This window comes from Thalassophryne amazonica, chromosome 9, assembly GCF_902500255.1.
Source record: "Thalassophryne amazonica chromosome 9, fThaAma1.1, whole genome shotgun sequence".
Lineage (NCBI taxonomy): Eukaryota > Metazoa > Chordata > Actinopteri > Batrachoidiformes > Batrachoididae > Thalassophryne > Thalassophryne amazonica.
Genome location: NC_047111.1, coordinates 69,459,928 through 69,485,610, shown reverse-complemented (window position 1 = coordinate 69,485,610; position 25,683 = coordinate 69,459,928). Strand labels below are relative to the sequence as shown.

The 25,683-nt window shown below is 39.7% G+C and overlaps 1 protein-coding gene and 2 long non-coding RNA genes across 3 annotated transcripts in view; 2 read left to right on the top strand and 1 right to left on the bottom strand.

The window, feature by feature from the left end:
- Positions 1 to 25,683, top strand: part of LOC117517333 — a 144,260-nt gene that overhangs the window by 70,791 nt on the left and 47,786 nt on the right. The gene's annotated exons all lie outside the window — the stretch shown is intronic.
- map3k7cl (map3k7 C-terminal like) overlaps positions 1 to 25,683 on the bottom strand; it is a 103,792-nt gene that overhangs the window by 72,875 nt on the left and 5,234 nt on the right. The gene's annotated exons all lie outside the window — the stretch shown is intronic.
- Positions 1,928 to 21,924, top strand: LOC117517332. The gene is made up of 5 exons (XR_004562704.1): positions 1,928 to 1,938; positions 12,379 to 12,385; positions 13,586 to 13,589; positions 17,176 to 17,185; positions 21,786 to 21,924. It is a non-coding gene; the product is annotated as an uncharacterized LOC117517332 (long non-coding RNA).

The window sequence follows — 25,683 nt, the reverse complement described above, 5'->3', positions numbered from 1 at the left end:
ATTGGTCCGATGATGGCTTTAAAATTTATCTGAAAAGCTAATCCGCTAGCAAAAACATTAGCTTCAATAATTATCTGTTATCGGATTAGCTGAACAGGGCCCACCACTGCTGAAGAATTGAACTAATTAGAATCAGATGCTTTAACAGGTGGAAGGAACAATATGTGGGAGGACTTTCCTCACTGAAGCTGGGCCTTTCTGCCTCTGTTCATCTCTATTTAACACTTTTCATTTGCATTTGTGGTTTGATGATATCTACATTTTCTCTGGCTTTGTACAATGACAATAAAGCTGAATCTAATCTAATTCATTGCTCAATTGTTGATGTGGCTTTCTTGTTTATTAAGAATTGGTGGAGTAATGCCAACCCTTCATAGAGGTGTTTGGCAATGCCAACGCCTTTGCAGGAGAATGAAGGTTCAGGTTTTTAGGATCCTGGTGCTTCCTGTCTTACTGTATGGCGTTAAGACCTGGGCCTGGTTTCATAAAACAGTCTAACCTTGTTTAGTCGAATAAACTCAGTTAACTAATTTTTTGATGTTAGTCGCTGCACAAAATGCTTAGTTAGCTAATCTTATTTTAGTCAACAAAACTTCAGTGTGTTTCCTCAAAAAATGGCAGCGATCATGTACCACCACTTGATGGAACACTCAAGAGCACCCTTATGTCACTTGCATTCCTCCAAAGGAGAGCTTCCTCCGCTTTTGCCATGGTTACAGCAGACGACAGTCATGATGTGTTTGTGACAGTTTTCACATTAGCCACAGGGCATTGCTGTTATGCTGAGCAGTGTTGTGTGCACAGAAAGGCTTGACAGAAGTGTAGAAGAAGAAACTGGAGAGCGAAACTGCTAGGCTAAATACTAAGCATGTCATTCTGCTGTTCCTATGGGTCTGTAAATGTTAATAAAGCCAGTTAACGAAACAAAGGCTGGATAGTTCATGACAACGACCAACCCGGAAGTAAACAAAACTGTTGCGCATTGGCGCCGTCTCTTGGCAACAGCACGCGTGAGGCCATTATGCCTATGAAACTGTCAACTAACGTAAGCTAGCCAATCTACAAGTTTAGCTGTCGATGTGAAACGGTGATTAGACAGATAATGTTGGATGACTAACCACAGTCGACTAAGTAGGTTTAGCAGACTGAAAGATTAGATTGCTTTACGAAACCAGGCCCTGGAGTCTAACTGGTTACCTAATGGTATGACCAAATGCCATTAGCTCTATTTGGATGATCCTTGGGTACAACTGGAATTATCTTTATTTTTTTTTAATCTATTTTTTTTATCTTATATTTATCGTATTTTGACACATATGTTATATTTTATCTTAGCATTTTATCTCCTCTTAATGTTGCACCATTGTACCGAAGTAAATTCCTAGTCTGTGAATCCTGTTCACTGGCAATGGCAATAAACTTCTTCTGATTCTGATTCTGATCTTACAGATACATACTTTATTGTAATTGTAACAAGTACAATGAAAGTGTGTACTTGTGTCAAGCAAGTGGTTATGTACCTGAGACTCAGATGAGGAGTACCATGTGCATTGTAGGGGAATGCCAGCTATGATATTTTGACAATGTGATGCATCTCTCTGGGCATGATCCACCACACAAGTGCTTCAGTGTTGAGGACCACAGCAGCCGGAAAAGGACACGGGAATGTCTGCGTATCATCTATCTGTCACCTAGCTGTTTACTTTGAGGAGGTGGCGATGGACCGGTTGTCCTGCTTTGGTTGTTGCCATTCAGAACCCAGGGGCAGTTCCATAATGGGGTGGATGCAGAACTGCAGAACCATTGCATGTTCCCACATCTGACCTGGTGGGTTCAATCCCTGACTGTGGCTTGAGCAATACACTGACCTGTAAAAGCACTTGGCCTTGGACCACATTGACTTCAGTGACCCGCACACAAGTGTGGGATAAAGGTATAGTTGAGAAATAACAACAAAAAACTTACCTGATGTGTTCTCGAGGCTGAAGCAATTCGAACTTCAGATTTGTCTGGAGACACTCTTCTGGTTGAGGTGATCATTTATCCCTTCAAGAGGTCACATGGGACAAAACGCAATGATTACAACAGCTAACATGATGTACGATATCCAGTCTATCACAAAAAGCCAAACATTTACAGCTTTATTCCAATACAGAATGCTGCAATACAAACGTAATGTAATTCTGGTGGAGTGTCACTTGAATGAAAACCTGATATAGCCCATGACTAATCCTCCTCTGGGAAAATGTGCATGATACAAGCACACACAGTTTCATCATGCATTCAGAGTTGCAGTGGGATTAAATAATTAGAGCTGTTTGACAGAGTGGCTCTGTGGTCTGGATTTTGAATGACCCGTTCCAGTAAAGGTACAGGCTTTTTATATCAAGACATCTGCCCCCCACTAAACCCCCACTAAACCCTCATGTCACACTACACACATACCTTAATGACGTTCATCAGTCATATGCATTAATTCCATTCATGTTAGTCCGATTTGTTGCATGCCAATTCTTAAAAGTGTGGCTGCTGTTTACTGTCATTTAATCCATGCTGGATATTGCATATGGTTTTGCACCAACAGGTTACCTGAAAGAGCCACGAACCCGAACCCAGAAACTCTGTGTAAATGTCAGATCAACTGGAAGTTTAATCCTCTGTTGCTTGCTGTTGTTTTCCTGTTGGATCTTTGGTGAAAAGAAGAAGAGGAAAAAAAAAAGAAAAAAAGAAAGAAACAGGTGTCCGCACACTGCAGATGGCACAATGATCTCCCCCCCAAAAAAGCTCAGATCCACTCCCTGTTAAGAGTTGTTCAGTATATTCTCAAGTTTGCCTCCATGTATTCAGACACTCCGCAGCACTGGTGTCAGCAGTTCAGCAGCTGAAGTTTGCATGGGCATGTTATCCACAGAACTGGCGGCCACGCGTCAGAGCGCAACACAACAGGGCGCAGGCAGTGGAGGAATGCTGTCCTGTCCCCCTACGGCACCCAGGCCCAATTAAATGTCTCATATGACATGACTTTAGGCCGTAAAAATGTCCAGCTCTGCTTTGACGGACATGGTCAGGCCGCTTGGCTGTGCAATATTTGTGCAATGAGGCAGCTGCTCGGTGATGAACAATGTTATTCTTGGAAGAATAAAAGAAAAGGAAGCTTTTGGACTGGATTTAGTGTGGCATTTTTACTGCTTTGTTTGTTTTTTTGCAACATCATGTGAACCAGTTTCACCCCAGTTTGTGATGGCATTACGAAAAGTATCTTAATCTATAGGCTTGTGACAGGGGCACGAAAACTGGGCACTTTTTGTAACGGAGGCACAAATTAATTTCGTGAGTGACTGGCGGCATGAAATGTGGGTGATAGGGGGTTGTCTGGAGGGTTATGGTTAGGGGAGGGTAGACACTTACGTTATAGTTATGGTTAGAGTTAGGAGAAGAGGGAGGACTATAGCAAAATTTAAAAACTGTCATGAAAAATGGGGTGCTTTTCATGATGGGGGAACGAAAATGTGGGGTGACAGGTGGTCGGGGGGGGTATGGTTAGGGTTAGGGGAGAGTACACACTTACATTATGGTTTATGCATAGAGTTAGGAAGAAGAGGGAGGATAATAAATAGCAAAATTTTAAAAACTGTCACAGAAATGGGGTTGCTTTTTGTGTCCGGGTGGCATGACAAAAAAAGCGTGAGACTAGACTCAGTGTGTCACTCTCTTAATTGGAAAAAATTTTGAACTGCACTCAACAGAGCGGGAAATCTAAATCTGGCCCTTACTCTTTGTTTGTTTGAATATTATCCAAGGATACAAAGGATAACATCTCAATCTTTCATTTCATTTCATTTATTTATTTATTTCATTCATTTAAAAGAAAAAAACAAACAAAACAGAAAAGCAGAAATAAAGCATCTCCATTACCAGAATGAAAAGGAGCAGAGAGAAGACAAGTCTTATATTTTCTGCCCCTTTTTACAATACAATCTTTCAATATCCAGCATCATTTTTCAACATTATTTAACAAGATTGTTTTCTTAACTTGTCACATACCACTGACTTATTTCATAATTATGACCATTATTAAATAGATTACATCTCTGACAGGTTACATTTTTAAACTTAAAACATTTATACATTATTAACAATTACATTTTTTTAACTTCCTTACAGCCCACTAACTTATTTGATAGTTTCATACTTACGTAATACATCTAGTTTAATACGTTTTTTAAATAATTTAAGCGACCTTAATTCTTTAATTTCTTTGTTGAGATTGTTCCATAATTTTACACCATTTACTGCAATACTCCGTTCTTTTACTCTGGTTCTGTATCTTGGTTTTCTAAAGACTTCTATTCCTTTCAGTTTATAACTACTTACTCTTTTCTCAACATATTTTGAATGTTTGTTGGTAAAGTATTTTTATTTGCTTGGTACATTGTTTGTAATATTTTCAAATCGACCAAATCACGAAATTTAAGTAACCCTGTACTTAATGAACAATGGATTAGATGGATCTCTAAAACCACTGTTACTAATCACCCTTAAAGCCCTTTTCTGCAGAATAAACAAAGGTTGTATATAGTTGTATATGTTGATCCCCAGATTTCTACACAATAAGTTAAATATGGGAAAATCAATGAATTGTACAATGTTAATAAACCATAACTATTTAATGAATATTTTACTTTATGCAAAACAGCAATGGCTTTCGCTATTTTTCCTTTTATGTACTTTATGTGTGACTTCCATGTAAGATCTTCATCAATTATGACTCCTAAAAATTTCATTTCTTTTACCCTTTGTATATCCATTCCATCTATTTGTAATGACACGTTATTTTTTTGCTCTGTCAAACAATATGAAATTTGTCTTATTAATATTTAGTGGACAGTCTGTTTATATCAAACCAATGCTTAACCTTTTCCAATTCTGTTTTTATCACTTGTGCTACTTCCTGTATATCTGATCCAGAGTAAAACAGCGTTGTGTATCATCAGCAAATAAAATGCTACCAAGCACATTAGATACATTCACAAAAATCATTGATATACAAATAAACAGTTGGGTCCAAGTACTGATCCTTGTGGTACTCCATAAGCAATATTACACAATTCTGATTTGATATTATTTATCTGAACAAACTGTTTTCTGTTTTCTAAGTAGCTTTTTACCCACTGATGTGCAATACCTCTTATTCCATATTGTTGTAACTTGTGAAGCAATCTTGAGTGGTCAATAACATCAAAAGCTTTTTTCAAGTCAATAAAAATACTTACAAAATAATCCTTATTTTCTATTGTTGTTGATATTTTCTCTATTAATTCCATAATTGCCCATAGCTGTCGAATGTTTTGTTCTGAATCCATACTGAGCATTATTTAAAATATGATGTTTCTCAGTGAATTTATCCAACCTTGTCACAAAAACTTTTTCCATAATTTTAGAAAACTGTGGAAGCAATGATACTGGCCTGTAATTAGAGAATGTATGTTTGTCTCCATTTTTATATAATGGGACTACCTTGGCAATTTTCATTTCATCTGGAAAAATCCATGTTGACAGAGACAGATTGCAAATATAAGTAAATGGTTCAATAACAGTTTCTATTATACTTTTTACAGTCATCATGTCTAAATCTTCATGGTCAGTTGATCTTTTGCTTACACAGTTTTTTACAATATTTCTTATTTCATCTTTATCCACATTGTCCAGGAAAATACTATTGACCGTATTTACAAGTGTATGTATCTTCTACTATTGGTTTATTTCCCACCAGACTTGATCCTACATTTGAAAAATAATCATTAAACCCATTTGCCACTTCTTTTATGTCATATATCTCTTTATTTTCTTTGACAAAGTAATTTGGAAAAGTTGCTTTCGCTCCATCACTTTCAATCACACTTTTTATAATTCCCCATGTTGCCCTCATATTATCTTTATTCTTATTTAATTGTTCACTATAATAATTTTTTTTGTTTCCTAATTATTGTCAATAGTTTATTTTTATATTTTTGTATCTGTGTTCTGTTTCCTTTGTTTGCATTTTTAAAAAGCACCTGTATAGTTTTTCTTTGCACAAGCATTTTTTATTCCCTTTGTCAGCCATGGTTTATTTACTCATTTCTTACTAATTTCTATTAATTTACAGTTTTTATTATATGATTTCATCAATATTTTCATAAATGAGTTATATGCTACATTAACATCACTGACATAAACTTCCCAATTTTGATTTTTAAGATCATATTTTAATGCCTCTAAGGCTTTTACTGACTTGTCTCTTTTAAAGTTTATAACAGTTTTTTTCTTGTACCTATTTTTATTTTAAATATTGAAAAGACTGGTAAATGATCACTAACATCTGTCATCAAGATCCCATTCCTGATAATTTCATCTGTTCTATTTGTAAATATATTGTCGATTACGTTGCACTTTGCGATGTGATTCTGGTTGGTTTTGTTATCAAGTGGAATAACCCCAAACTATACATTGAATTCACAAAATCACTTATTCTTTGGCAACTGGAGCTCTCTATGTTAATGTTAAAGTCTCCACATATAAAAAGCGTTTTGTTTTTAATTTGATGGAATAGCTCTATTATTCTATCTGTAAATTTCACAACACAAGTGTCTGGTGCTCTGTATACACAACTGATTAAAATATTTTTAGATGTTTCATGTACAAGTTCCACTGTTACAATTTCTATGATGTCATCCACAGTTGTCATTTCTTCTACAATTGTACATATCAGATCTGCCTTTATGTACAGAGCAACACCACCGCCCCTTTTATCTCTTCTGTTCAAAATACAGCTCATATCCCTCTATTTGAACATCAGTCATGAATACTCCCAGTTTGCTTGACACATGAGGCAAAGATGTCTTATTTTCTCTCTCTCTTTCAATCTCACACACGCATGCACACATTGAAAAATATTGAATCAATGAAATATTGAATTTTTATCATTGTAGGTAACTTAAAACTTTATATAATTGAAAATTTTCATTTTCATTGATTTCTCATGGCCTATCCGCAGTGCCACTGTTCTGAAGCATAGGCAGTGTTGTTATAGCTCCAACAACCACCACCATGACCACCTCTCGGTAAAAAAAATTATTTCAGTACCCTGTGTTTGTCTGTCTATCTGTGACCCTGTGATAAACTGGAGTCCTGTCCAGGTTGTACCCCGCCTCTCACCCTATGTCTGCTGGGATAGGCTCCAGCCCCCATGACCCTTGATTTGAGTAAGTGGGTATAGCAAATGAATGAATGAATAAATGAATGAATGAATGAACGAATTTCAGCAGCTCCACCATATGCCAAAAATTAGCATTTGCCATTCAAAATACTGTGACTTCATATTCAGTTTTTATGACTGCTCTGGTCATTCCACATTTTGCGCAGTTTCAGTAGCACTCATATGTTTGCATCCATGGATGCAAACACATGAGTGCAAGCATGATCACGATTGTGTGTGCATGAGTACTGTTTTTAGCCCTGTATCTGTGTGTGAATAAAATAACTCTTAATAGTTCTGAGTCAATTTAGACCTAATTTGGTGGAATGATAGAGGGTCTGCCAAGGGCAAAGTGTTTGTTTTAGAAAAATCACTTAAAAGCCAAGGTTACGGGCAAAGAGGAAATCTAAGTTCTAATCTAGTCTAAGCTCAGTGCCTTTGTGGCATGTTTAGAATGACTATTACAAAGAACTAGCACACTGTCAGTGGGGATCCACAGGCTCTAGATTGGGTAGTGTTTATAAAATAAGTAGCTGACATTTCTCAAGGGAGATAATAAATTGTGCAAATTTGCTGTAATGAGTTGGAATGATGTGTGATTCCAGAATGTTTATAGAACTTCAGACCTTAGACCTCAACAGTTTTTAGGAAAAGAACTCATCCCTTTTACTTCCTGCTAATTACATAATTTTTTATGTTAATTTACTGTCTTAATGTAATTATAAATTGGTTAGGTTCTTGTTAACATATACACACTGTTATTAACATTATCATTATTATTATAATCAGTATTATTATTTTAGTTTTACTTCTATTTGTCATTTGATTTTTAAATGGACCAAAGTGGAAATGTATTTTTACTTGTGTCATCCATGTATTTTTAACATATTTACAATTATATTATGTACTTACTGAACTTACTAAAAATCACACACACTCACGCTTTTAATATATAAATGATTTACCGCACCCTGCTGGATTGGTGTGTGAGTCTACAATGTAAATATCAATGTGCATTGTTCAGTGTTGTTAGCTAATATATGTAACTTCTCTAAAATATTAGTCCTACCAATGTTTAGTTTTGACACCGTTCGTCCTTGTCCAAAAATACATAAGCATACCAAATGGCAAATGTCAGCTCTCCCTTGTTTGTGCATGATCAAAATTGTACGCATACACACAGAGCTTTTTTCCTTTTCTGCATTCTGCTGTCAGCAGGTGCTTTTAATTTGACAAACAAAAACTGCGGACATTAAAAGCACTACACTTTTCACTTATGGTACCGGGATCATGACACTTAAATCACTCATGGTACAGCAACATAACATTTAACTATACTGACTAAACCAATTGAACTACAAAAACACAATAAATCAATAACACTAACACTAACAACACTGTTAAACATGAACAACAATAACAATATTTAAAACCCCAAAAGCCAGAATTCCCATGGTGCATTGCAGCACAATATCCAATGTTTACTGGTTAGCTAAATTGGCTATTTCTCAAAACCTATTTGTCCTATCAACTTTCCATTTTCACAGCATCATCCTTGGCCCAAAATCCTGGATTTTTTTTTCTCATTTTGTCTCGCACAGTTGAAGTGTACCTATGTTGAAAATTACAGACCTCTCTCATTTTTCTAAGTAGGAGAACTTGCACAATCAGGGACTGACTAAATACCTTTTGCCCCATTACATATACATACATACATACATGCAAATGTATACATACATGCAAATATTTGCTCATTTTGAAATGGATGCCTGCAACACGTTTCAAAAAAGCTGGGACAGTGGTATGTTTACCATTGTGTTACATCACCTTTCCTTCTAACACACTCAATAAACGTTTGATGTATCACTTCAGTTGTTCAACAGTCCGGGTCTCCGATGTCGCATTTCATAATGCACCACACATTTTCAATAGGCAACAGGTCTGGACCCGCATGCAGGCCAGTCTAGTACCCGCACTCTTTTACTACGAAGCCACGCTGTTGTAACACGTGCAGAATGTGGCTTGGCAGTGTCTTGCTGAAATAAGCAGGGACGTTGCTGAAGAAGACATTGCTTGGATGGCAGCATGTGTTGCTCCAAAACCTGGATGTACCATTCAGCACTGATGGTGTCATCACAGATGTGTAAGTTGCCCATGTCATGGGCACTAACACACTCCCATACCATCACAGATGCTGGCTTTTGAACTTTGCGCTGGTAACAATCTGGATGGTCTTTTTTCTCTTTTGTCTGGAGGACACGATGTCCATTTCAAATGAGCTTGGGCCCAGAGAAGGCGGCGGCATTTATAGATGTTGTTGATGTATGACTTTCGCTTTGCATGGTAGAATTTTAACTTGCACTTGTAGGTGTAGCGACGAACTGTGGTAACTGACAATGGTTTTCTGAAGTGTTCCTGAGCCCACACAGTAAGATCCTTTACACAATGATGTTGGTTTTGAATGCAATGCCACCTGAGGGATTGAAGGCCACGGGCATTCAATGCTGGTTTTCGGCCTTGCCACTTACGTGTAGAAAGTTCTCCAGATTCTCTGAATCTTCTGATTATATTATGGACTGTAGATGATGGAATCCCTGAATTCCTTGCAATTGAACATTAAAAAACATTGTTCTTAAACTGTTGGACTATTTTTTTCACGCAGTTGTTCACAAAGTGGTGATCCTCACCCCATCTTTGCTTGCGAACGGCTGAGCCTTTTGGAGATGCTCCTTTTATACCCAGTCATGACACTTACCATTAGTGTCCTCAGTTCCCAAATGCTTATTGAGTGTTGTTAGAAGAAAAGGTGATGTAACACAGTGGTAAAGTTTATCAGTTTGAACATTAAATATCTTGTCTTTTTGGTGTATTCAACTGAATATAGATTGAAGAGGATTTGCAAATCATTGTATTTTGTTTTTATTTACATTTCACATGGGGTTGTGATATATATTATATATATATATATATAATATATATATATATACGAGGGCTGTCCGTAAAGTATAGGTCCTTTTTATTTTTTTCAAAAACAATGGATTTCATTCATATGTTTTTACGTCAGACATGCTTGAACCCTCGTGCGCATGCGTGAGTTTTTCCATGCCTGTCGGTGACGTCATTCGCCTGTGAGCACTCCTTGTGGGAGGAGTCGTCCAGCCCCTCGTCGGAATTCCTTTGTCTGAGAAGTTGCTGAGAGACTGGCGCTTTCTTTGATCAAAATTTTTTCTAAACCTGTGAGACACATCGAAGTGGACATGGTTCGAAAATTAAGCTGGTTTTCAGTGAAAATTTTAACAGCTGATGAGAGATTTTGAAGTGATTCTGTCGCTTTAAGGACTTTTCACGGTGCGAGACGTCGCTCAGCGCTCTCAGGCAGCGTCATCAGCCTGTTTCAAGCTTAAAACCTCCACATTTCAGGCTCTATTGATCCAGGACGTCGTGAGAACAGAGACGTTTCAGAAGAAGTCGGTTTCAGCATTTTATCCGGATATTCCACTGTTAAAGGAGATTTTTTTAATGAAAGACGGGCGGACGGGTCCGCGCGTCGGGACGCAGCCGACGCGCCGCGGCGGCACAGGAAAAACAGCTCCGTTGATAACCATTTGTTAAAATCCAGTTGGCTTTTGATGGCTTTCAGTGGAGAGAGTATATGAGAAATTGTTTATCAGCTGGAGATGTTCCAACTTGTCCTCAAGGCTTCCAACAGATGTTTTTCCTGTGGCGGAGTGTCGCGGCGGCTGCGAGCCGACGCTGCAATCCGCCCGCACGTCTTTCATTAAAAAAATCTCCTTTAACAGTGGAATATCCGGATAAAATGCTGAAACCGACTTCTTCTGAAACTTCTCTGTTCTCTCACGACGTCCTGGATCAACAGAGCCTGAAATGTGGAGGTTTTAAGCTTGAAACAGGCTGATGACGCTGCCTGAGAGCGCTGCGCGACGTCTCGCACCGTGAAAAGTCCTTAAAGCGACAGAATCACCTCAAAATCTCTCATCAGCTGTTAAAATTTTCACTGAAGACCAGCTTAATTTTTCGAACCATGTCCACTTCGATGTGTCTCACAGGTTTAGAAAAAATTTTGATCAAACAAAGCGCCAGTCTCTCAGCAACTTCTCAGACAAAGGAATTCCGACGAGGGGCTGGACGACTCCTCCAAGGAGTGCTCACAGGCGAATGACATCACCGACAGGCGTGGAAAACCTCATGCATGCGCACGAGGGTTCAAGCATGTCTGAGTAAAACATATGAATGAAATTCATATAGTTTTGAAAAAAAAAAAGGACCTATACTTTACGGACAGACCTCGTGTGTGTTTATATATATATATATATATATTATATATATATATATATATATATATATATATATATATATATATATAATTTGGATTGCTCACGCAACTTTGCACTCTTGTCTCGGACCTTTGTTAATCAGGTGCAGAGTCTGGTGCATTGTTCATATTGCAGCCTTTCGTCTTCCAAAGAGAGAACCACAAGGAAGATCACAGAAGGTGGAGTAGGACTGGTCGTGTTAACTGCTTATAATATAGGCCAGTGTTCTAAAAGCTGAACAGTGAATCAGGCAGCGAAACGCTGTTCGCATTAGAAGAGAAACCTGACTCTGCCATTGCATAGCTGCAGCTGCTGTCAGTGCCTGGTCCCATTGCAATAAAACACTGTGACAGACAGAACCTCGCGCTATAGGTAGGCCAAATCTCTGAATGCCCTGTGAGGTATAGGCAAAGTGAATAGTGCACACTTTGAATGCAACATAAATCATAAAATGTTTGTAGGCTGCAATATTGGGATGATTTCCCTGCATTGACAGTTTGCAAATGTGCAGCTGTGCACAGGCATGTGCGGTTTGTTTATTTCTGTGAATCACGGCACCTGTCTCTCAGTTGCAGCAGAAGAATGGCCACAGTTACAGGGATACAGCGTATGAAGGCGGGGTGTGGGGGGCTGCAGATTGTCCATGTTTGGGTGGGAAAATATGTAATGCATGTGTTCTACACATACTGAAAATGTAGTGAGAGTACAGCCCTGGGCATCGTCAGGTGTTCAACTCAGTGTAAGTGCAGCTAATCTCAAAAGACGTTAATGCAGCTATTTCTAAACAGTGGGGCCAGAATCATCGAGTTAATTAGTTGGTTTTGAGCTGCTAGAGGGCAGGTGTGCATGTAAAGCATCTATAAAAAGTACTCTCATCTTAGGACTTCGATGTGGTTTTGTTCTTTTCTGACTATTGTTTTTAATTAAATTTAAAAGGATTCTGCCCAGTGTTGGTGTAAAAATAAAATTTCACAAACATTTTATAAATGAAATGCAAATACAAAAGTGAAAATAAGGGATTGTATAAGTACATAACACAGTTAAATAATGCACATCATGTATGACACAGTATGGTAAATCTAGCTAGAGCACGAGGTGACCTTGCATGAAGAAATCTTGTGAGGGAAGCCACCAAGACACCCATGAAAACCTTAAAGGAGTTGCAAGCTTCACTGGCTCTCTTGGCAGACAGTGCACACACTAATGTATTGTCTCTTGGTTCACCAGTCAAAGCTGCATGATCGTGGCACAGAAAAAGACAACATTTGAAATAAAACATTTGCAAGAAGACACTGAAGACCCAAACCTGAATGTCAGAGGATTTCTGTTTTTTGTCATGTCTTTTGTTGGTCGCTGTACTCTTGAGCTGTTATGTCATGTTATATCATGTTATGTTATGTCATAGATAATTGGCAAAGCTTCTGGGGAAAACCTGGTCTTGTTAGGAGAGACGGCATCCATCCCACTTTGAATGGAGTAGCTCTCATTTCTAGAAATCTGGCTAATTTTATTAAACTCTCCAAACCATGACTATCCAGGGTTGGGACCAGGAAGCAGAGTTGTAGTCTTACACACCTCTCTGCAGCTTCTCTCCCCCTGCCATCCCCCCAATACCCCATCCCCGTAGAGACGGTGCCTGCTCCCAGACCACCAATAACCAGTAAAAATCTATTTAAGCATAAAAATTCAAAAAGAAAAAAAATATAGCACCTTCAACTGCACCACAGACTAAAACAGTTAAATGTGGTTTATTAAACATTAGGTCTCTCTCTTCTAAGTCCCTGTTAGTAAATGATAAATAATTGATCAGCATATTGATTTATTCTGCCTTACAGAAACCTGGTTACAGCAGGATGAATATGTTAGTTTAAATGAGTCAACACCCCGAGTCACACTGTCAGAATGCTCGTAGCACAGGCCGAGGGGGAGGATTAGCAGCAATCTTCCACTCCAGCTTATTAATTAATCAAAAACCCAGACAGAGCTTTAATTCATTTGAAAGCTTGACTCTTAGTCTTGTCCATCCAAATTGGAAGTCCCAAAAACCTGTTTTATTTGTTGTTATCTATCGTCCACCTGGTCGTTACTGTGAGTTTCTCTGTGAATTTTCAGACCTTTTTTCTGACTTAGTGCTTAGCTCAGATAAGATAATTATAGTGGGCGATTTTAACATCCACATAGATGCTGAGAATGACAGCCTCAACACTGCATTTAATCTATTATTAGACTCAATTGGCTTCGCTCAAAATGTAAATGAGTCCACCCACCACTTTAACCATACTTTAGATCTTGTTCTGACTTATGGTATAGAAACTGAAGACTTAACAGTATTCCCTGAAAACCCCCTTCTGTCTGATCATTTCTTAATAACATTTACATTTACTTTAATGGACTACCCAGCAGTGGGAATAAGTTTCATTACAGTAGAAGTCTTTCGGAAAGCGCTGTAACTAGGTTTAAGGATATGATTCCTTCTTTGTTATGTTCTCCAATGCCATATACCAACACGGTGCAGAGTAGCTACCTAAACTCTGTGAGTGAGATAGAGTATCTCATCAATAGTTTTACATCCTCATTGAGCACAACTTTGGATGCTGTAGCTCCTCTGAAAAAGAGAGCCTTAAATCAGAAGTTCCTGACTCTGTGGTAAACAAACTCGCAGCTTAAAGCAGATAGCCCGTAAATTGGAGAGGAAATGGCGTCTCACTAATTTAAAGATCTTCACTTAGCCTGGAAAAAGATTCTGTTGCTCTATAAAAAAGCCCTCCGTAAATCTAGAACATCTTACTACTCATCATTAATTGAAGAAAATAAGAACAACCCCAGGGGCCTGTACTACGAAGCAGGGTTAACTTACTCAGATGTAACCCAGGGTCAACCTCTTAAACCAGGGTTGACAAAACCTGGTCTCCTCAAGTGGTGTTAATCAGTACTACGATACTGAATAAGATGTTGATTTGTTGAACCTGTGTTAACCTAATTGGAGTTTGTGCGTGTTCACATAAAAGGGGTGGGTTGCAGCACACGTCACCATTTTTCAATGATGGCGTGGTCGCCTTACTTTACCGAAGAAGAATGCACGATTATTATGCGGAGCTACGAGGAATTTAATATAATGTTAAGGGGGAAATCGAACACATCATCTGCTAATAAAGCAAGACAGGCTTGTTGGCAACATATTGCTGATCGGGTAAATGCGTACGTACAATTCAATTGTTCTCCAAATCTGTTACAGATGATTAACCTGTGGAATGTCTAATATGTGTAAAAAAATTACCTTCTTTCATTATTTACGTCCAGATGCAACACAATTCAGAATGGGCATATGCCTCCTAAAATGTTAGGTTAATTTAATGTTTCCTAAATAGGCTACCTTGACTGTATGATTGCTATTCCTAATCCTGTCAATATTTCAGATGCAATAGCAGTGCCAAACACACCTGGCAGCAGGTGAAGATGAAATATAAAACATCCTTCAAAACGGTAGATTTATTCACAGCTTGATAAGCCCCACTTCGCCTAATTAATGGACATGCATTAGACCTATTTTGATATTAGTAATTACCCGCGATTGCATAAAACCCTTCTTTGATTTGCATTGCGGATAAATGGCCAGGGAAAATGACAAATGCATCCAACAGTTTAGATAGAGCAAGTACTACCTTGCGAATCATACGACATACAGTATTCTTGCTCAGATGTTCAGCATCACTGATGGAATACATAAATTGTCCACTGGCAAAATAGGCACAAGGCACATTATCTGCTTGATCGTCGGGGCATTGCTACACTGTAAAAAATGACTTGTTTTACAGGAAAACGTGATGCAGGTGGATGGACGGGTACTTATAAGGGTGAAGTTAAGCGTAAACCTCAAGCTAACCTAGAACATAACCTGCTCGGCGCAGGTTTGGCGCACAGCGTAAGTGCTGTGGCAGCATGCCTCGATCAAAACCTATCCACCTTTCGTAGTACGGGTTAACCGGGAAGTTACTCCACACGTCATCAACTTACTCCCGAAGTTACCCTGATAAGCCAGTAACCCCAGCTTCGTAGTACAGGCTCCTGGTTTCTTTTCAGCACTGTAGCCAGGCTGACAAAGAGGTAGAGCTCTATTGAGCCGAGTATTCCTTTAACTTTAACTAGTAATGACTCATGACTTTCTTTGCTAATAAAATTTTAACTATTTGAGAAAAAATTACTCATAACCATCCCAAAGACATATCGTTCTCTATGGCTGCTTTCAGTAATGCTGGTATTTGGTTAGACTCTTTCTCTCCGATTGTTCTGTCTGAGTTATTTTCATTACTTACTTCCTCCAAACCATCAACATGTCTATTAGACCCCATTCCTACCAGGCTGCTCAAGGAAGCCCTACTATTAATTAATGCTTCCATCTTAAATATGATCAATCTATCTTTATTAGTTGGCTATGTACCACAGGCTTTTAAGGTGGCAGTAATTAAACTATTACTTAAAAAGCCATCACTTGACCCAGCTATCTTAGCTAATTATAGGCCAATCTCCACCTTCCTTTCTCTCAAAAATTCTTGAAAGGGTAGTTGTAAAACAGCTAACTGATCACTGCAGAGGAATGGTCTATTTGAAGAGTTTCAGTCAGGGTTTAGAATTCATCATAGTACAGAAACAGCATTAGTGAAGGTTACAAATGATCTTCTTATGGCCTCAGACAGTGGACTCATCTCTGTGCTTGTTCTGTTAGACCTCAGGGCTGCTTTGATACTGTTGACCATAAAATTTTATTACAGAGATTAGAGCATGCCGTAGGTATTAAAGGCACTGCGCTGCGGTGGTTTGAATCATATTTATCTAATAGATTACAATTTGTTCATGTAAATGGGGAATCTTCTTCACAGACTAAGGTTAATTATGGAGTTCCACAAGGGTTCTGTGCTAGGACCAATTTTATTCACTTTATAACATGCTTCCCTTAGGTAGTATTATTAGACAGCATTGCTTAAATTTTCATTGTTACGCAGATGATACCCAGCTTTATCTATCCATGAAGCCAGAGGACGCACACCAATTAGTTAAACTGCAGGAATGTCGTACAGACATAAAGACATGGATGACCTCTAATTTCCTGCTTTTAAATTCAGATAAAACTAAAGTTAGTGTACTTGGCCCCACAAAGCTTAGAAACATGGTGTCTAACCAGATCCTTACTCTGGATGGCATTACCCTGACCTCTAGTAATACTGTGAGAAATCTTGGAGTCATTTTTGATCAGGATATGTCCTTCAATGCACATATTAAGCAAATATGTAGGACTGCTTTTTTGCATTTGCACAATATCTCTAAAATTAGAAAGGTCTTGTCTCAGAGTGATGCTGAAAAACTAATTAATGCATTTATTTCTTCTAGGCTGGACTATTGTAATTTTATTATCAGGTTGTCCTAAAAGTGATTTGACTGAACTCAGAGATGTTCACTGACTATTCGCACAACCAACCTCTGATCGGTCCAAAGCAAACCAGCTGGAACAGGGCATAATGCTAAGTTATACGGTATGTTTAATTACACAATCTTATTTTGCTGAATACAAGTTGAGCTCACTCTTCAGTAACGTGTATATACCACTAGTCAAAATTCAGTTGAATTCTGGGTTCATTCACCAGGAGATGCCCATTTAACATCATCGTCTTTTTCTTCTTTCGGCTGCTCCCGTTAGTGGTCGTTACAGCAGATCATTCGTTTCCATCTCACCCTGTCTTCTGTATCTTCCTCTGTCACACCAACCACCTGCATGTCCTCCCTCAGCACATCCATAAACCTCCTCTTTGACCTCCCTCTTCTAATCCTGCCTGGTGGCTCCATCATCAGCATCCTTCTCCCTATATACCCTGTCCCTCCTCTGCACATGTCCAAACCATCTCAATCTCACCTCCAACACTTTGTCTCCATACTGTCCCACCTGTGCTGTCCCTCAGATATGTTCATTCCTTAGCCTGTTCATCATCGTCACTCTCAAAGACCTCCAGCTCTGCTTCCTGTCTTTTTGTAGTGCCACAGTGAACTACGGTTAGGTCTGTGGTTGACAGGATTAGGGCTAAATAGGAACTCCTGACTTTTATTTTACTTTACACATGAATTGATGATTGTATTCCAGAACTGCTCTGGGAGCAGTAATATCATTGTTGATTGAAATCATAGTGGATGGAGGTGATTGATTCAGTCTGTACACTGACAGCTATGTTGTAAGCCGTACAGCATAGCTGGTCTCATTACTGTCTTGTAACTTTCCCCCTCACTCTTGCAGATATTCTTTGGTCACAAATCAATTTTCAATTTATTGTCAGTTTATTTTCATTTATATGGCGACAAATCACAACAAGGTTGCCTCAAGGTGCTTCACACAAGTAAGGTCTAACCTTACCAATCCCAGAGGAACAGTGGTAAGGAAAACTCCCTCTGAGGAAGAAACCTCAAGCAGACCAGACTCAAAGGGGTGACCCTCTGCTTGGGCCATGCTACAGACACAAATTACAAAACAATTCACAAAACAACATACAGAAAATGTTTCTGGTGCACAGGATGTTTCTGGAACAGATACCACACCCATCTCTGGGTGGAGTCGCACCTCAAACAGAGAGAAAGAAAAAAAGCAGAATCAAGCATCAGAAAGACAACAAATACAGTGTAATTTGTCAGCATTAAGTTTAAAAGAAAACAGAAGAAATACTAAGGTAATCGCCGGCCACTAGCCCTAAGCTTCACTAAAAGACCCAGAATTTAGATAAAGTTGAGGCTGTGGCACAAATCACTCCTGTCAACTTTCTCCATCCCCTTCATCCAGTGCCTCGCTCACCTGCTCACTGAATTTCACACAACACTCTTCCTCCTTCAGCTTCCACCAGCTGATCCTTTGTTGAGCTTTCACTCTCTTCCTCTTCTTCACTTCTAAAGTCATCCTGCAAACCACCATCCCTGCTGTCTAGCTTCACTCTCTTCTGCCACCACCTTACAGTCTCCAATTTCTTTTAGCTTGCATCTCCTGTAAAGATGTTGTCCACCTGTGTGCACCTTCTTCACTGTTATATGTTACCCTGTGCTCCTCCCTTTTCTTAAAGTAGGTATCACACAGCCCATTTACATCCTTTTTGCAAACTCAACTACCATCTGTCCTACCACATTCCTGTCCTTGATACCATATCTACCCATTACTTCCTCATCACCTCTGTTCCCGTCAACACATGCCCCATTGAAGTCTGCTCCAATCACCTATCTTTCATGCTTGGGCACACTCTCCATCACTTCATCTAACTCACTCCAGAAATCTTTTTCCTTCATCTCACAACCTACCTGTGGGGCATATGCACTGATGATATTCATCATCATTTCTTCAATTTCCAACTTCACACTCATCACCCTGTCACACACTCTCTTAACTTTTAACACACTCCTAACATACTCTTCCTTTGGAATGACCCAACACCATTTCTCTTAATTCCTGTCCACTCCATGATACAAACACTTGAACCCACCACCTATGGTCCTATTCTTACTTCCCTTCAACTTGGTCTCTTTCACACACACAGTATGTCTACCTTCTTCTCTCCATCATATCAGACAGCTCTCTGCCGTTACCAGTCATACTGCCAACATTCAAAGTCCTGACTCTCACTTCCACCCTTTTAGTTTCCCTCTTCTCCCGCTCTCTAAGCACACATTCTCCTCCGCTTCTTCTTATTCTCCCAGCAGTGGCCCAATTTCCACCGGTACCCTGTTGGGCAACAGCAGCAGTGGCGGTCATTGTTAACCTGGGCCTTGACTGATCTATTATGGAAATTCTATTTGTACTCTGATGATGATGGGTTGGCTTGTTTTTCACCGATGCCCTTCATGAGTGCAACCCTACTTATTTATCTGGGATTGGGACCAGCACTCAGAGTGGACTGGCTGCAAACCCCATGTGGCTGAGATTTGACAAACTTTAAAGTTAACGCCTTGCCTCCTTCTACCCTACTCATTTATCCAGGCTTGGACAGGCATTCAGAATGTACTGGCTGCACAGCCCATGTGGCTGAGTTTAGCATCATCTGCTCCAGAACATTTATGGAGCACAGGTTGGTTAATTTTAGTTTCAGTTACCAGTGGGTAAAATAAGCCAGTTTTCAAGTTTTAAATTTATCTGATCAACTGCACACCAGGAAAGAGAATTTTAAGATCATGGCCCCTGGCCCCAGATCTTGCTCCTACATGGTACAGTACAATCAGCACAGTGTAATGTGACACGTGAAATGTGTGTGTGTGGGGGGGGTATTCTAGAGAATTACTCAGCAGTCATTAGGTGAGAGTCATTGTTCTCCGTGGACAGGATGCCACTCTATCACAGGGCCACATATAGACAAACACATTCACACCCACACACACATCTACCGTCAATTTAAAGTTTCTAATTCACATATGCTGCATGTGTTTGGAAGTGATAGGAAGCTGGTCCACCCAGAGGGAACCCATGCAAATACAAGGAGAACATGCAAACTCCACACAAAAAAAGGCCCCAGGTGGGGAGTGATTCCAGGACCTTCTTTCTGTGAGGCAACAGTGCTAACCACTCCATGCACACCATGCAGCCTATTAATAATAACAATAGTCATTATTATTATAATAAAGCTATTTCAAGCATGATATATGAAAATACCCAATTTTGAAAAAAACAAACAACATATTATCAAATCTGAAAGCAATGTGGTAGAAAAACAAAACTAGACGCTTGGCATTTTGTGTGTCTGTATGCACGGTATTTGGCACGAGTGGTTTGTGAACATGTCATGCAGGGAAACAATATATGAATGGTGACAGGTTAGATGGAGAGTTAGTGAGGGTGAGCTTAGCATGGGCGATAAAAGACAATGAAATAAATGATTAATGTGTTGAGAATTTTCCATTCCACTTCCATATCAGTGAAATATGTTTGGAAAGCAGAGCAAAAAGTGGAAATGGAAAGTCTAGACAAATTGACAAGACTAGACAAACGAAATCCCTCAACAACAACGATGGGTTGAAAACGGCGACAGAATCATGTCCAAGTGCAGTGGGGGCTAACCAACATGACACTTACGCAGGAACAAAATGCTGCGTCCAGAACATGAAGAAAGAACGGACATGATCCTATTATTCTATTTCAGTGGTGTGACACAGACTGATGTAAGCATGATGACATTGTTGGAGGTGAGACTGTTTACACTCTGAACTGCTGAAATGTAAGATTGACAGGTCCTTAAGCCAGTGATGTCCAAACAGTACAGTTTAAGGTGGTGAGACTGTTTACATATATAACCAGTAAAGAAGTGGAAAACATGCACGCAACAGTGGCCTGAGTGACCAACAGGACCTTCTAATATGTACGCCCCACTCATCACAGGAAAACTAATGGGTCCTTCAACCAGTAATGTGCAAAATAACACACAGGTGAATAAACAATGGACACCTAGCTGTCCAGCCGGACATTAACAGCTGCCCTATTTGCATGTGTGCAGCCAGTGTTGCTAACTTGGCGACTTTCTCACTGAATCTGGCGACTTTCCAAACCCTCTTTATGACTTATTTTGTCAAAAGCGGACTCGTGACAAATCTAGCTACTTTTCGTGGCATCACTGGAGACTTTCTGATGTTTGACGACTGAAAAGTGAAAGCACGTATTGATCTAGTCCCTGTTCTCACTGAGCATCCGCGGGTCCCCCAACATCCGCTCAGTCTGCTGCAGCGGTACAAAGCGCTGAGCGGAGGGATATCTACAATCCTCCGCGTTCTAACACGCACGCGCTTTGCCTCTGCAGCTGTTCCCGCATTGAATGTCAAACCTGACTCGGACTCGTTCAGCCTACTCACCTCGTTTGCTGCACTGTGACTAATTAGTCTCTAGACTTTGAGGATCCATGGCCTTGATAAGTTATGTTATTTTGAGAAGTGATAGCCTATTTTAATGGCAAAATAAAACAAATGAACCAACAATCAAGTTTATTTGCGGTTCTATATTATTAAGGTGTTTTTACTCACTTTTTTGTCTCACGTTTTTTTTTTTCTTCAACAAATACATTCATAGTAAAATGAACAGCAAATGAAGAAAGGACAAGGCCACAGTATCATTATAATAGAACAAGATAGAAAAAAAAATGGTACAATAATAAAAGTAAAGGTATTCTTTTACATTAATTCTCTTCAAAACAAAACCTAATAGAGTGTGGCAGTTTTTATGACATTTGGGGCAGTCTATAAGCTTAATGCTGCTTATATATTGTTCAAACTCAGCCAGAAGTCCGTGTAAATTTCTTTGCAATACTCTGCATTTATGAATATGGAAGGCTGATAATGTATTCAATGGTCTCTCCCACAATGTTTTTTTTTTTCCTTTAGCATCTGTTATGGCATCGTACTATGCAAATAATATGCAAATTAGAAGATGACATCATTTAGTGACTTCTGGTGACTTTTAGGACAGCCAGTAGCTACTTTTCTTTCTGAGGAGTTGGCAACACTCCATGCCCAGTCACCCAAAATGACAGATATTCGCCCTCATCTAACTTAGGCGAATAGCGGTTATTTTGGGCCAGTATGCTAGCCTACGAAAGGGAAAATAAGTGCGTCTTAAGTCTGGTCTTGAAAGTCTCCACAGAATCTGACTGTTTTATTGATGCAGGGAGATCATTCCACAAAACAGGGGCACGATAAGAGAAAGCTCTGTGACCCACAGACTTTTTATTCACCCTAGGGACACTAAGTAGTCCTGCACGCTGAGAACGCAGAGTCCGGGCCGGTACGTAGGGTTTAATTAGGTCAGTTAAGTAGGGAGGTGCCAGTCCGTGAACAATTTTATAGACTAGTAGCAGAACCTTAAAATCTGATCTCACTATGACAGGAAGCCAGTGAAGAGACACCAAAATAGGTGTAATGTGGTCAAACTTTCTGCTTCCTGTCAAAAGTCTGGCAGCAGCAATTTGAACCAGTTGGAGACCCCTAATGCTAGGCTGCGGTAAACCAGAAAATAGAACATTGCAGTAGTCCGGTCTAGAAGAGACCAACACATGAATCAGGGTCTCAGCATCAGCCATAGACAGGATGGGACGAATCTTCGCTATATTTCACAGGTGGAAGAAAGCAGTCCTTGTAATATCTCTAATGTGGAGGGTCAAAGGGCAATGCAGGATCAAAAATTACCCCAAGGTTCCTCACTTTGTCAGTGTGATGTATGACACACGAGCAGAGGCTGAGCGTTAACTGGTCAAATTGATACTGATGTCTCTCACTGGACCAAGAACCATCATTTCAGTCTATTAGAGTTTAAAAGTAAAAATTGCTAGACATCCAGCTTTTCACTGATGCAAGACAATCTTTACACTGAGGAAGAGCTGTGCCTGAAACATTTGGCAAATAAATAGCAGAGAAATTGGAATGGAGTTCTGCCATTTTTATGTTTTCACATATAATTTTCACACACTGCTATAAACTTTGTAAGGAGCGACCAAGACCAAATGTAAGGTGGTTTCATTGCTTAAAAGGATCTTTGACCCATGGACCAGCCATCCAGACAAAATAGCTGATGCCCTCTCAGTAGGATCAATCAAACCCAGACAGGATGACTTTTGGTGGTACGAGCCAGTAAAATAATATTTTACTGCATTGCCCCAAGTAGTACATTACATCATGTGTATACTGAGTAAATTCTTGAGAAGAGCTGGCATTAGAGGCTGTTGAAGCCCATTTCAAGCCAGAAGAGAACCTTTTAAAGTAACCTGTAAATTAATGCGCTTAAAAGTTATGCACAGTACTTCCTATGTTAGCATCACAAGTATGATGACATACATAGATACACTAAAGCCAGAGAGTAAAGTGTTTCAGTGCCTTGTGTTATTTTGATTTAGTATAATTAACACGTAAAAACAAACAGGGCTGCTGGATTTTATTACCAGTAACAACAGAATAATAGATTAGAGTACAATCAGTATTTCATTGCCACTGTTGGTTTTTGTATTTATTTATTTTGCACATCATTTATTTGCTTTTGTATTACGAGGGCTGTCAATAAAGTAAGGGTCCTTTTTATTTTTTTCAAAAACTATATGGATTTCATTCATATGTTTTTACGTCAGACATGCTTGAACCCTCGTGCGCATGCGTGAGTTTTTCCACGCCTGTCGGTGACGTCATTCGCCTGTGAGCACTCCTTGTGGGAGGAGTCGTCCAGCCCCTCGTCGGAATTCCTTTGTCTGAGACGTTGCTGAGAGACTGGCGCCTTGTTTGATCAAAATTTTTTCTAAACCTGTGAGACACATCGAAGTGGACACGGTTCGAAAAATTAAGATGGTTTTCAGTGAAAATTTTAACGGCTGATGAGAGATTTTGAGGTGATTCTGTCGCTTTAAGGACTTCCCATGGAGCGAGATGCGCTCTGCCGCTCTCAGCCGCCGTCATCAGCCTGTTCAAGCTGAAAACCTCCACATTTCAGGCTCTATTGATCCAGGACGTCGTGAGAGAACAGAGAAGTTTCAGAAGAAGTCAGTTTCAGCATTTTATCCGGATATTCCACTGTTAAAGGAGATTTTTTTAATGAAAGACGTGCGGACGGATCCGCGCGTCGGGACGCAGCCGACGCGGTGCAGCGGCACAGGAAAAACACCTCCGTGTTGATAACCATTTTTAAAATCCAGGTGGCTTTTGATGGCTTTCAGTGGAGTGAGTATATGAGAAATTGTTTAACAGGCAGGACATGTTCCAACTTGTCCTTAAGGCTTTCAACAGAGGTGTTTTTCCTGTGGCGGAGCGTCGCGGCGGCTGCGTCCCGACGCGCGGACCCGTCCGCACGTCTTTCATTAAAAAAATCTCCTTTAACAGTGGAATATCCAGATAAAATGCTGAAACCGACTTCTTCTGAAACTTCTCTGTTCTCTCACGACGTCCTGGATCAATAGAACCTGAAATGTGGAGGTTTTCAGCTTGAACAGGCTGACGACGGCGGCTGAGAGCGCTGAGCGACGTCTCGCACCGTGGGAAGTCCTTAAAGCGACAGAATCACCTCAAAATCTCTCATCAGCCGTTAAAATTTTCACTGAAAACCAGCTTAATTTTCGAACCGTGTCCACCTCGATGTGTCTCACAGGTTTAGAAAAAATTTTGATCAAACAACGCGCCAGTCCTCTCAGCAACTTCTCAGACAAAGGAATTCCGACGAGGGGCTGGACGACTCCTCCCACAAGGAGTGCTCACAGGCGAATGACGTCACCGACAGGCGTGGAAAAACTCACGCATGCGCACGAGGGTTCAAGCATGTCTGACGTAAAAACATATGAATGAAATCCATATAGTTTTTGAAAAAAAAATAAAAAGGACCGTTACTTTATTGACAGCCCTCGTATTGCTGTCTTTTGTACAACAACAACAAACACATGCTTTTCAGTTCACAATTTCCTTACTCACATCTACTCGCTAAAACTAATTTATATAGCCATCTATCTATTGTCTAAACCCGATTATTCCAGTTAAGGGTCACTGGGGACAGGCACCTATCCCAGAAGTCATTGGATGAGAGGCGGGGTACAGGTACACCCTGGACAGGCTGCTACTGGAGGGAACCAGGGGAGAACATGCAAACTCCACACAGGAAGGTCCAGGTTGGAAGTGAACCTGGGACCTTCTTGTTGTGACCCAACAATGCTAACCACCGTGTTGCCCTAATCTGCATAGGTGAGTAATCCTGGCATCAGTGAGTAAACATCCTGCCACGTATTCTTCCAGCTGTACACTTACAACATGTGGTTTCACTGATTAGCTCATCTACTTGCCTAAAGAGCAGTGGTGGGCACAGCTAACCCAAAAGTTAGCTTTGATAACCATTAATCAGATAACTGAAAAGTTATCTTTTATGACGCTAAACCGAAAAACTGATAAAAAAAAATTCATCTTTATTACAGATAACCGATAACTTTTAGTATTGATTCGGACATCAGATCACACTGTCGGCTTCTGATAAACCAGTTTCACTTTCACTTTATGCTGCTGGGTAAATTCAAGGATCACAAACACATAAGAACATATGAAAAGTGAATGAATAAAAAAATAAAACCCCAAACACTGTCATCATCTTTCAAAAGC